Here is a 12,571-nt window from a genome sequence, read left to right as displayed (position 1 = left end):
TGGCTGTTTTACTCGTGTTGGAGATCCTGTCTGCTGTGTGTGTGGGGGAGCGACGCAAGTTACTCTAAGCACAGTGTTGGCAGCAGAGAGGAATCTGCTGCCAATTAGTTGCATTCTTTGTACCTTTTGTTCCTTGGCTTTCGTTTCGTTTATACCCAGGCTGACGCAAGCAGTTTGTTTTTACCCGGATTAAACTCCGGTTTAATCCGGTTTATCTTTTGAACAATTACTTTTGCCCCTTTTTGCTCCTAAAGGCAAAAACTGCCTGGCCCTTGTGTTTTACGGGCATTTTTGAGTTCTGTAATCTAATAAACTCTGTTACTTTGAATCTTGTGGCGTTCTGTCCTTGACAGATTGCCCAACGCCCATAAAAAGTTTATTGCAGCAATAAACCCGTCAGGAAGACGATGGATGAGTTAAGGGCCAAAGTAGACCAATTGCAAACGGCTTTTACCGTTAGCCAAACAGCTCAGGCTGTGAAAGGACATGTTTTGACTCCTGAACGCTTTGACGGAACCAGGTGCAAGTTGCCAACCTTTTTGGCACAAGTGGAGCTTTATTTTTCTCAGCTCAGTGCTCATGCTTTTCCTACAGACACTAGCAAGGTGGCCTTTATTTTGAGTTTGTTGACCGGTCCCGCAGGACAATGGGCCACTAATTTAATTTTGGGAAATGACCCAGTCAAGGACAATTTGAATAATTTCAAAAAGTTGTTAACTGATACTTTTGGGGATCCTCTCCGCACGGAGAACGCTGGGTGGGCTCTGTATCGGTTGAAACAGGGAAAGGGGACTGTTTTGGATTACTTAAATAAGTTTAACCTGTATCGCCACCAGCTGGATTGGGGGGAAAATGCATTCATGCTTTTATTTACTGCCGGGTTAAGTGATATGCTCCAGGATGAATTAGCACGCTTGGAGCCGGCTGAAAGCTGGGACGCCTTAGTAGCTAAGGTGCTGCGTTTAGACGCAAGGTTCGAGGCTCGTAAACACTCAAAAGCAATGTGTGCGCCACCCATGCATGTAACCAGGGCACCTGTGGTGATGGGGGAAGAGCCCATGGAGCTTGGGGTCTTTAAAAAGCTGTCTACAGAGGAAAAGAGCCGTAGGAGGCAGCTGGGCTTGTGTTTGTACTGTGGGAATGCTGGGCATTTTGCCAAAAATTGTAATGTGAAACCTTCCCAGCTTTCGGGAAAAGGCCAGCCCTAGTGCGACGTGAGTCCAACGCACTAGGGCTCCTCAAGCAGTCAACTGAGGGGAGGAAGCATGTTTTCGTACCCATTACATTATCTGTTGGGGGAAGGGAACTTGTTTCTACTTTGGCACTGCTGGACTCAGGGGCTACGGTCTCCTATGTAGATATTGAGTTTGCTAAGAAGCATGGCATTCCTAGAGTGCGCAAGGCATGCGACGTGTGGGTGGAAGGAGCAGATGGGAGACTGCTGGAGACTGGGGTGGTTAACCATGAAACCTCAGCAGTAACGTGGGAGGTGCAGGGAGTAACGGGAACGTTTGTGTGGGATATTACGAGCTTGCCTAGATATGATGTGATCCTGGGGATGGATTGGCTAGCTGTAGTAAACCCACAAGTAGATTGGGCAACACGTAAAGTGATCTTAAAGAGGCAGGATTGTTGCACTCTAAATGTTACTCATTCTGATATGGAGGGAGTGCCTGCTGAGTATGGGGAGTTCTCTGATGTATTTTGTAAAAGAGAAGCGGACAAATTACCACCGCACAGGCCATATGATTGCGCCATCAAGTTGGCAGAAGGTGCGAAACTGCCAGCAGGGAGGCTGTATGCCTTGACTGTACCGGAAAGGCAAGCTTTGCGGGAGTTTCTAGATGAAAATTTAGCCAAGGGGTTTATTCGCCCATCTAGTTCTCCAACTGCGGCACCAGTATTCTTTGTAGCCAAAAAGACTGGGGAACTTAGGCTGGTCTGTGACTATCGGATCCTAAACAAATACACCATTCGGGATAGGTACCCGCTCCCTTTAATCTCGGAACTGTTATCAAGGGTGCAAGGGGCTAAGGTCTTTACCAAGCTTGACCTGCGGGGGGCCTATAACTTAATCCGTATACGGGAAGGGGATGAATGGAAGACGGCATTTAACACGTGTTTCGGATGCCACGAGTTCCGAGTCATGCCTTTTGGGCTTTGTAATGCTCCTGCGGTATTCCAGAGGTTCATGAACGATGTGTTCAGGGACCTAATTGACCAATTTTTAGTGATTTATTTGGATGATATCTTGATTTTTTCTAAGGACGAGAAAGAACATCGTCAACATGTCAAGCAGGTTCTGCACCGACTGCGGGCTAATGGGCTTTTCGCCAAGGCTTCCAAGTGCGTCTTTCATGTGCCTGAAGTGGAGTTCCTAGGTCATGTAGTGTCAGGTAGGGAACTTAAAATGGACCCACATAAGGTTGACGCCGTCAACTCATGGCAGGAGCTGAGGACTAAGAAGGATGTACAAAGGTTCTTGGGTTTCGCTAATTACTACCGGGAGTTTATTCCGAATTTTGCAAAGCTCACGGTACCTTTGACGCAGCTTCTGCGCAAGAAACAGCCATTTGTGTGGGGGCGGGAAGCTCACGAGGCGTTTCTACAACTAAAGTCTAGTTTTCAATCGGACAACATACTAACCCATCCTGATGTTGACAGACCGTTCGTGGTAGAAGCGGACGCTTCTAGCTACGCGTTGGGGGCTGTATTGTCTCAGAAGGATTCCTCAGGGACCTTGCGTCCCTGTGGATTTTACTCGCGGCAACTAACACCCTTCGAGCAGAACTATACCATATGGGAGAAGGAGTTGTTGGCGATTAAGGTGGCGTTTGAGGTGTGGCGGCACTGGCTTGAAGGGGCACGGCACCAGATCGTGGTCAGATCTGATCACAAGAACTTAGAGCACTTGCAAACAGCAAAGAAGTTAAACCAGCGTCAAATCCGCTGGGCTTTGTTTTTCTCCAGGTTTAACTTCAAGGTGCAGTTCGTGGAGGGGAAGGCAAACTTGCGGGCCGATGCTTTATCCCGCAAGCCGGAATTTAAGACCAATGAGCAGGTAGTATGTCAGACCATCTTGCCTACTGCCTCTCTGTGTGTTGTAGATAATGAGCTTGGGTTACATGACCAGATCCTTGAGGCTCAGAAGGATGATGTGTGGACTCAGGAGCAACTGATGCTGCTCTCTGCAGGTAACCGTACCATACTGCCGCATCTCCAGGATCAAGACGGGGTATTGGTGCGTAGGGGGCAGGTTTACGTACCAGTAGGGACCCTCAGGTTGGAGGTGATTAGAGCCCACCATGACGAACCCATGGCTGGGCACTTTGGCAGGTTCAAGACCGTACAGCTTATCACCAGGAGCTACTGGTGGCCAAAGATGCGGCAAGACATTCTGCGCTTTTGTGACAGCTGCGCCGTTTGTCAGCAGAGTAAGACGCCTGTTGGGCGCCCTAGAGGGTTGTTATCGTCTTTACCTGTTCCGGAGAGGCCATGGCAAATCATTTCCATGGATTTTATTTCAGATTTGCCTAAGTCTGGGGGTTATACTTGTATTTGGGTGGTGGTGGATTTATTTAGTAAACTGGCTCATTTTATTCCTTGTTCAACCATTCCGGCGGCCCCTACGTTGGCCTTACTATTTACAAAGCACATCTATCGTTTGCACGGAGCACCCGAGGTGATTATTTCAGATAGGGCTCCGCAATTTGTGTCACGCTTTTGGAAACACTTCCATGAGTGTTTGGGGACTAAGTTAAACGTGTCTTCAGCTTTCCATCCGCAAACGGATGGACAGTCGGAACGGGTTAATGGGCTCTTAGAGCAGTATCTGCGTTGTTTTTGTTTAGATCAACCCACGGCTTGGGTAAAGTGGTTACCGGTGGCGGAATTTGCTTACAACAATGCGGTGCACACGTCTAGTCAGCATACGCCATTTGAGCTAACTTATGGTTTTCACCCACGGGGAGGTGTGGCGCCGTCGACCAATGTGGTCTCTTCGGACCCTGTGTACCGCTCTTCGGAAATGGCTGCATTGCATGATGTTGCCCGTCGCTTACTGTTGGAAGCTAAGGCAACGCAGAAGACTCAGGCTGACCGCCACAGGCAGGCAGGGGAGGAGTTGGAAGAAGGGGATTTGGTGTGGTTATCTTCCAAACATATTAAACAGGCTGGGGGAAAGTTTGCGCCTCGGTATTTGGGTCCCTTTCCTATCGTTAAAAAGATTTCTTCTGTTGCGTTTCGTTTGCGTTTACCGTCTAGTTTAAAGGTCCATCCAGTCTTTCATCGTTCACTGTTGAAACTTGATACCTCTAGTCGTCGTGGTGCTATAGCGGAGGGTATCACTGCCACTTCTCCGCCATCGGGGGAGGAGGCCTTTGTGAGAGGGGATAGTGTTATGATTGAGCCTCATGGCTCTGTTACTGACAGACGTGGGCGTAAGACTCCTCGAGAGTCAGATACTCTCGAGGAGCGAGAGAGAAAAAGACTGCGAGACATATTTGCAGCACCATCTGACGAGGAGTCTTTCGAAGGGTTTACGGAGAGAATGGAGGAGGGGCTGGTTAGCTCAGAGGAGGATGAGATGGATTGGACTCGGGTAAGGGAGGAAGTGGGTGCCACTGGCCATGATGGGACAGAAGATGAATGGGGACCTTCAGGATTAGACCCATGGTTTAGCTGGAGGGATGGGACGGGATCCACAGCTGGAGATGCTGTTGGGCGTAGTCAGAGGTGTTCCAGCTCTGACGAGGAAAGTGATGAGGAAACGCCCGGGTTAAGGAGGACAGCTGACAGTGATGAAGATTTGTAACTGGCATAAAATGGGGCTTGGGAGCAATTGCAAATTGCGTTGGGCAAGGTAATCTGGGCAAACGCTTGGGATCCGTGTGTGTGTGGGACGCTTCCCTGAAGACTTGTGTGCTTTCCTGTGCTGTGACGTAAGTTGATTGGAATCCAGGGTCAGACGGCGGGAGGGATTGTGTGGGCATTTGTTTGTGCAAACCTGTGCTTACTCTTATTAGCTTGACCTTCCGTCGTCTTCTTGACGGACGCCATCTCCTGCTTTGAGAACTCGGACTGAACTGACCACGGCTTGTCTTCCCCCCTTCTTGGACTTGGAAAAACTACAAACGTCTGCTTCTGGCTTTGATCTACGGAACGGAACTGGTCTACTCAACTGCTACAATCCTTGGCTGTTTTACTCGTGTTGGAGATCCTGTCTGCTGTGTGTGTGGGGGAGCGACGCAAGTTACTCTAAGCACAGTGTTGGCAGCAGAGAGGAATCTGCTGCCAATTAGTTGCATTCTTTGTACCTTTTGTTCCTTGGCTTTCGTTTCGTTTATACCCAGGCTGACGCAAGCAGTTTGTTTTTACCCGGATTAAACTCCGGTTTAATCCGGTTTATCTTTTGAACAATTACTTTTGCCCCTTTTTGCTCCTAAAGGCAAAAACTGCCTGGCCCTTGTGTTTTACGGGCATTTTTGAGTTCTGTAATCTAATAAACTCTGTTACTTTGAATCTTGTGGCGTTCTGTCCTTGACAGTTATGCTAAAAGCTTTCAAGGTGGGGATATTGCCTGTAGCATGTGGTTTGGCTCACTTGCTCCTATTCTTACCAGATATTTTCTTTTGTGGTTCCTGTTATGCTTTCCATGTGTTCTTAGGTTGCATCTGCACTTTGTAATGAATGCACTTTGATGCTATCAGTCAAAGCTATGGAAATCTGGGATTTGTAATTTCTCTAGCTCCTAGGATTCCATAGCACCATGCCGTGGCAGTGAAGATGACCGCAAACTAGATTCATTCTACAGTGTAGATGCTGCCTGGGGGTATTGAGGGCCACAGAAATCATTGGGGCCCCCCATGTACTCACTTTGCTCCAAGGAGAGGCTGCAGGGCAATTTCTGCATCTAGCATTAAGCTTAGTGCTTTTCTGATACCAAACGTGGATATTTCTCATTGGAAGCTCTCCAAAGGTTTCTCTTTCTTTTGGCTCCTGTGACCTGACCCCCTGGGAACATCAACCACAAAGTACACACAAAACACAGTGTTTGCCTTTCTTTATTGATTAACCACTCCCAAGGCTTCCTTGTTTTCCTGCAATGCTGATGAGTTGTGTATGTGTAGGTCTTAAAAGTGGACTTTTAGGCTAATATTTGGACAATGTAGTCAGAGTAGCTTTGCAAGCCTTTGCTTGAACTGAAATTGAACAGTCTTTCAAGGTACTGTATATTCACACTGTAGAATTAATAAATGCCATTTGACATGCTATGGAATCCTGGGAGTTGTAGTTCTCCATGGTTTTTAGTTTTCTCTGCCCAAGAGGGCCGATTTTATGTGGCGTATGTATCTCAGCTAAGTACTATGAGAGGCCCAGTCTAAGGAAACTTGGTTAAGATTCAGAGCCAGCCTCTGCAACACAAGCAGGCCTTTGGTTCTGCCTTTCTTGGTTTTTTGTATGCTTCCAGAGAAACTTATTTGAGATTAACTCTTGCTGGACTAAGCCTCTGTGTTTGAAGCTGCCAAGTAGAGCCATGAATGTGGAGGCGTTTTGTAGCGATATACATTCCTAGTAGCCCAAATCTGCTTTTTTACAGAGGTTTGCTCTTGCCTTTCTCTTGAGGCTGAGAGAGCATGACTTCGCTGCCTACGGAAACCTAATGTATTTCCAGAGCTGGCTGGTGACTTAAACTCTTTTTTCCCCATCATCTTAAAAAATGTGGATACAGGAATTTCCCTGTCAAACAAGATGCCTGGAATATTAAAAAATCTTGTACTGGTTTGAAAGTGTTATTTCCTATTTAATTGTGTGGCCGTTACTTTGAAAATAGTTGTTCTACTCCAGAAACTTTGCTTTTGTGGCTGCCACAACCTAAGTTGAATGGGTTGAGACTCAATTATGAGATATTCCTTGAAAAACTATGACAAAATGTGCTGTAAGATGATATGCCTCCCACAAATTTATTTATTTTATTTATTTACAGTATTTATATTCCGTCCTCACCCCGAAGGGGACTCAGGGCGGATCACATTACACATACAAGGCAAACATTCAATGCCTTAACATAGAACAAAGACAAGACAAACGTAGGCTCCGAGCTGGCCTCGAACTCATGACCTCTTGGTCAGAGTGATTTGTTGCAGCTGGCTGCTCACCAGCCTGCGCCACAGCCTGGGCCAAAGACATATTTTGATGCTAGAACTGGCCTGGGCCAACTTGGGCTCTCCCTTCGGGTGTTTTGAACTTCAACTCCCACAATTCCTAAGAGCCTGTTAGGAATTGTGGGAGTCCAAAACAGCCAGTAGGTTGTTAGGAATTGTGAGAGTTAAGAGTCCAAAACAAAGGAGGGCCCAGGCCTGCTCTACACATTATATTTGCATCCCTTCCTCCTCCAGACTATTACCCGGCTAATGCAAACTATTGCCTGTTACAGGGAAAACCAGCTGATTCCTAACCCATCTAAAACACAAACATATGCTTTTCACTTTAAGAACAGACCAGCATCTCAAGCTCTGAGGATTACCTGGAAGGAATCCCATTGGAGCACTGCAGCTCACACAAATACTTGGGAGTCACTCTGGATTGTGCTCTTGACTTATAAGAAGCACTGCTTGACTATTAAGCAAAAAGTGGGTGCTAGAAATAATATCCTACAAAAGCTGACCATCACAGCCAGGCAGTGAAGACATCTGCCCTTGCGCTTTGCTACTCTGCTGAATACGCATGCCCAGCCAGCATGGAGCACATATCACCACTACAACAGTGAATGTGGCTCTTAATGAAACATGTATTATCACAGGATGTCTACTCCTTAAACCGCTGGAGAAATTATACTGTTTCGCCAGTATTGCACCATCTGACAGCCACCGGGAAGTAGCAGCCAATAATGAAAGCACCAAGGCAGTGACATCTCTAGACCACCCCGTTTGGGTATCAGCCAGCAAGCCAACACCTTAAATGAAGAAATAGCTTCTGAAGATCTACAGCAGGTTTCTATTTCCCGTTAAAATGACCCAAGGCCTATGGTGCTTGACTACTGCTTGGGCTTACTATGTTTTAAGTTATTTTAACTTTTGTAAGATGTGTGATTTTGTTGTGTTAGTTTGTAGTGATGTAATTCTGTTTTGGGCCTGTCCCAGTGTAAGCTGCCCCAAGTCCTTTGGGAGATGGAGCAGGTATAAAGTTTTATTATTATTATTATAAAGGAAAAGGTTCCCCTGACGTTAAGTCCAGTCGTGTCCAACTCTGGGGGTTGGTGCTCATCTCCATTTCTAAGCCAAAGAGCCGGCGTTGTCCGTAGACACCTTCAAGGTCATGTGGCCACTGGCACGACTGCATGGAGCGCCATTACCTTCCCGCTGGAGCAGTACCTATTGATCTACTCACATTTGCATGTTTTCGAACTGCTAGGTTGGCAGGAGCTGGGGCTAACAGCGGGTGCTCACTCCGCTCCCCAGATTTAAACCTGGCACCTTTTGGTCTGTAAGTTCAGCAGCTCAGCGCTTTAACACACTGCGCCACTGGGGCTCCTATTTTAATTGTACATTATATATTATATGTAATATTACTAACAATATTGCAGTATAGTCATATAGTACAATATAGGAAGTTAATACTTATACAGTGTTCCCTCACTTACTGTGGGGGTTATGTTCCAGGACCACCCGCGAAGTGAAAATCCACAAAGTAGGGACAAAGTAGGGAAAATATTGTGTTGTTTACAATCTCACTTGGCAAGTAGCATCTCTGTCCCCTCCTCGCCTCTCAAGCACGTGCATGCCTTGTGAGGCAAAAATTAAGCTGCTTCAGTCTCCTTTTCTCTCCCTTTGGCTTCTCCTTCCTTCCTTCCATCCATACATAGGCTTCTCCTCAGGAAGGAAGTAGAAAGAGGGAATTTATAATATTATTTTATGATTTATACTATTATTTTAGCGTTTATTAAAAAACCACAAAACAGCGAGGGCTTGAAAAGCGGACCGCGAAGTAGTGAGGGAACACTGTATTGTGCTATGCTAATAATGTAATACAGTAGAGTCTCACTTATCCAACATAAACAGGCCAGCAGAACGTTGGATAAGCGAATATGTTGGACAATAAGGAGGGATTAAGGAAAAGCCTATTAAACATCAAATTAGGTTATGTTTTTACAAATTAAGCACCAAAACATGTTTAACAACAAATTTGACAGAAAAAGCAGTTCAATGCACAGTAATGCTATGTAGTAATTACTGTATTTACAAATTTAGCACCAAAATATCATGATATATTGAAAATATTGACTACAGAAATGTGTTGGATAATCTAAAACATTGGATAAGTGAGTCTTGGATAAGTGAGACTCTACTGTACATATAATATTGAGAATAATATAATGTAATACAATATAATAATAATACACTATTTTAATGGTACATTATATATTACATATAATATTACTAATAATATTGCGATATAATCATATAGTGCAATATAGTAAATTAATGATTATACTGTATTGTGCTATGCTGATAATGTAATATATGTACATATAACTTGTAAGCCGCCCTGAGTTCCCTTCGGGGTGAGAGAGGGCAGGATATAAACGTCGCAAATAAATAAATCTACACACTCACAGGAACACCTCAGCAAGTGAGAGTCCAAAAGTGGCAGGCTAAAACCCGCAACCTCAATTCATGAGAAACTCCCTCCTGGGTACACAGAAGACAGGGCGACTTGGATGGAAGGTGCTGAACAGACTGCGCTCTGGGATCAGGAGGTGCAGAGCCAACCTTGGGAAAAGGGGCCCACGACATGCAAGTGTGGAGAAGAGCAAACAACAGACCACCTCACAACTTCTGAGGATGCCTGCCATAGATGTGGGCGAAACGTCAGGAGACAGCCAGACAGCCTGAAAGACATACAACAACCCACAGAGAGAGTTGACAGACTAGAGATGGGCCGAAACTGTTCAACAGGGACAAATGCAAGATGCTTCACTTCGGCAGAAAAAATGGAAATCAAAGATACAGAATGGGGGACGATGCCTGGCTAGACAGTAGTGTGTGTGTGAAAAAGACCTTGGAGTCCTCGTGGACAACAAGTTAAACATGAGCCAACAATGTGATGCAGCAGCTAAAAAAGCCAACGGGATTCTGTCCTGCATCAATAGGGGAATAGCGTCTAGATCCAGGGAAGTCCTGCTCCCCCTTATTCTATTCTGCCTTGGTCAGACCACACCTGGAATACTGTGTCCAGTTTTGGGCACCACAGTTGAAGGGAGATGTTGACAAGCTGGAAAGCGTCCAGAGGAGGGCGACTAAATGATTAAGGGTCTGGAGAACAAGCCCTATGAGGAGTGGCTTAAAGAGCTGGGCATGTTTAGCCTGCAGAAGAGAAGGCTGAGAGGAGACATGAGAGCCATGTACAAATACGTGAAGGGAAGTCATAGGGAGGAGGGAGGGAGCTTGTTTTCTGCTGTCCTGCAGACTAGGACGCAATGGAACAATGGCTTCAAACTACAGGAAAGGAGATTCCACCTGAACATCAGGAAGAACTTCCTCACTGTGAGAAGGGCTGTTCGGCAGTGGAACTCTCTCCCCCGGGCCATGGTGGAGGCTCCTTCTTTGGAGGCTTTTGAACAGATGGATGGCCATCTGTCGGGGGTGCTTTGAACGCGATTTCCTGCTTCTTAGCAGGGGGTTGGACTGGATGACCCATGAGGTCTCTTCCAACTCTACTATTCTATGATAATAATAATATTATAATTGACCAAAAACTGATTCGTAAACCATTTTGGTACTAATGCTTGAGTGGTCCCTTGTCAAAGTGGTCCCTGGTCAAAAAAAGGTTGGTAACCACTGATCTACAGCGACAACCACAGGAACACCTCAGCAAGCGAGAGTACAAAAGTGGCAGGCTAAAAACCCGGAACCTCAATCCATGGCTGATACCGAATGCGAGACCCCCTCCTGGGTACAAAGAAGATGGGGCAACTTAGAAGGCGCCGAACAGACTGCACTCTGGTGTCACAAGTTGCAGCGCTAACTTTGGGAAGAGCACACCCCAGACCACCTCACAACCTCTGAGGGTGCCTGCCATAGATGTGGGCGAAACGTCAGGAGAGAATACTTCTGAAACAGACAGCCTGGAAAACACACAACACAGAGACCACCTATTCCAATGCAGCCTGAGCCCTGCCACATGCCCAACGGAGGGTCTTCTCAGAGCCACACCAGAGGCACTCCAAGTGGCCAGATTCTGGTCAAAGGAAATCTATATATATAAAAGAGTGATGGCATCAGGGCAGCGGACAAAACAACAAAACTACAGGCCCCCCAACCTCGAAATTTGACAATACAACCCATCATCCACGCCTGTAGGTTGATACAACAAAAAGAAAAGAAAAAGAAAGACCTAATTAGAGGGAGAGCAATAATTTCCAATTGCTTTTATCCAATTGCTGCCAGTTAGAAGGCTAAGCTCCTCCAACTTGATATCCTAGAAACCCAATAAAAAATAATAAAAAACACTAAAAAATAATTAAAAACGCTAAAAAAAATAATACAATAAAATACTATAATAACAGAAAATAACTAAAAATAATACAAGAAAATAATAAAATATATTAAATAAAAAAATAACTTACAATAAATTAATTAAAAAAATACAAATACAGTAGAGTCTCACTTATCCAACACTCGCTTATCCAACATTCTGGATTATCCAACGCATTTTTGTAGTCAATGTTTTCAAAACATTGTGATATTTTGGTGCTAAATTCGTAAATACAGTAATTACTACATAGCATTACTGCGTATTGAACTACTTTTTCTGTCAAATTTGTTGTATAACATGATGTTTTGGTGCTTAATTTGTAAAATCATACCCCAATTTGATGTTTAATAGGCTTTTCCTTAATCCCTCCTTATTATCCAACATATTCACTTATCCAACATTCTGCCGGCCCGTTTATGTTGGATAAGTGAGACTCTACTGTAACGTCAAATAAAAATTACACAACAATTTTTAACCAATACCACCACCACTTTGCCACAGCAACGCGTGGCCGGGCACAGCTAGTCTATACAGTAGAGTCTCACTTATCCAACACTCGCTTATCCAACGTTCTGGATTATCCAACACATTTTTGTAGTCAATGTTTTCAATATATCGTGATATTTTGGTGCTAAATTCATAAATACAGTAATTACTACATAGCATTGCTGCGTATTGAACTACTTTTTCTGCCAAATTTGTTGCCTAACACTATGTTTTGGTGCTTCATTTGTAAAATCATAATCTAATTTGATGTTTAATAGGCTTTTCCTTAATGCCTCCTTATTATCCAATATATTCGCTTATCCAACATTCTGCCGGCCCGTTTATGTTGGATAAGTGAGACTCTACTGTATATATAAAAGAGTGATGGCATCAGGGCAGCTGACAAAACAACAAAACTACAGGCCCCCCAACCTCGAAATTTGGCAACACAACCCATCATCCACGCCTCTAGGTTTATACAACAAAAAGAAAAGAAAAATAAAGTCCTAATTAGAGGGAGAGGAATAATTGTTTTTATCCAATTGCTGCC

The 12,571-nt window shown here is 44.9% G+C and overlaps 1 protein-coding gene across 1 annotated transcript in view; it reads right to left on the bottom strand.

The window, feature by feature from the left end:
- iqcg (IQ motif containing G) overlaps positions 1–12,571 on the bottom strand; it is a 60,787-nt gene that overhangs the window by 35,203 nt on the left and 13,013 nt on the right. The gene's annotated exons all lie outside the window — the stretch shown is intronic.

This window comes from Anolis carolinensis, chromosome 3 (assembly GCF_035594765.1).
Source record: "Anolis carolinensis isolate JA03-04 chromosome 3, rAnoCar3.1.pri, whole genome shotgun sequence".
Lineage (NCBI taxonomy): Eukaryota > Metazoa > Chordata > Lepidosauria > Squamata > Dactyloidae > Anolis > Anolis carolinensis.
The sequence above is the reverse complement of the archived record's forward strand: the minus strand, read 5'-3'. Positions and strand labels throughout refer to the sequence as shown.